Source organism: Micropterus dolomieu, linkage group LG10 (genome assembly GCF_021292245.1).
Source record: "Micropterus dolomieu isolate WLL.071019.BEF.003 ecotype Adirondacks linkage group LG10, ASM2129224v1, whole genome shotgun sequence".
In the NCBI taxonomy this organism is placed as follows: Eukaryota; Metazoa; Chordata; class Actinopteri; order Centrarchiformes; family Centrarchidae; genus Micropterus; species Micropterus dolomieu.
This window is the reverse complement of record NC_060159.1, coordinates 14,816,459-14,817,155: the sequence shown is the minus strand read 5'-3', so window position 1 is coordinate 14,817,155 and position 697 is coordinate 14,816,459. Positions and strand designations below refer to the sequence as shown.

The window sequence follows — 697 nt, the reverse complement described above, 5'->3', positions numbered from 1 at the left end:
TGTAATATTTTCTTTAGATACTTGTGGTGTCTTAAGCATTTATTTATTTATTCAATCGTTTCTGCCACATCAATTGCATTATGTTCAGCAGAAGCTCACTTTTATTTTGAAATGTGCTGCGACACGATGTTACCGTAATGCCTAGAACACACACGCATCGCAAAACAACGCGAGGGCTGGCTTGACTGTCGTTTTCGAAGTGGCGGTTGGCTTGACTTCAGTAAAAAACTGCCAGGTCCCTCGACTGCGGGGAATCCCTCACCTAACACAGCCCAGGCTTGTCTCCTCGATTAGTGCATCTGAAAGAACAGCAACCATCCAGCATTTTGGCAACGCAAAAGTAACAAAGGCAAAGTTACAGTGTAGCCTATCATTTGCTTCTTGGTTGGCGGGCAGCGGAAAATAACGTCTTTTTTGCCCATCAAGGGAGAAGGGTCCAGCTGCAGCCCGCAGACAAATGTGACGGAAGTTGACGGAAGTTCAACTTCCATATATGGGTTGTCCCAGAAGCCACCGCGCACAAAACGGGATGACGTTTATCTCGACCGCTCGGTCCACGCATAGTTGTTAAATAAAAAAAAGTTGTTAAAAAAAGAGGTGTCAAGTGTCAACGTAGTAATCAGTGTACGATATGTGCTAATATTTACTATACTATACTTATATATTATTAATATAGTATATTTATACTATAATTCCT

At 42.0% G+C, this 697-nt stretch overlaps 1 protein-coding gene across 8 annotated transcripts in view; it reads left to right on the top strand.

The window, feature by feature from the left end:
• Positions 1-697, top strand: part of LOC123977439 (protein EFR3 homolog B) — a 34,657-nt gene that overhangs the window by 19,321 nt on the left and 14,639 nt on the right. The gene's annotated exons all lie outside the window — the stretch shown is intronic.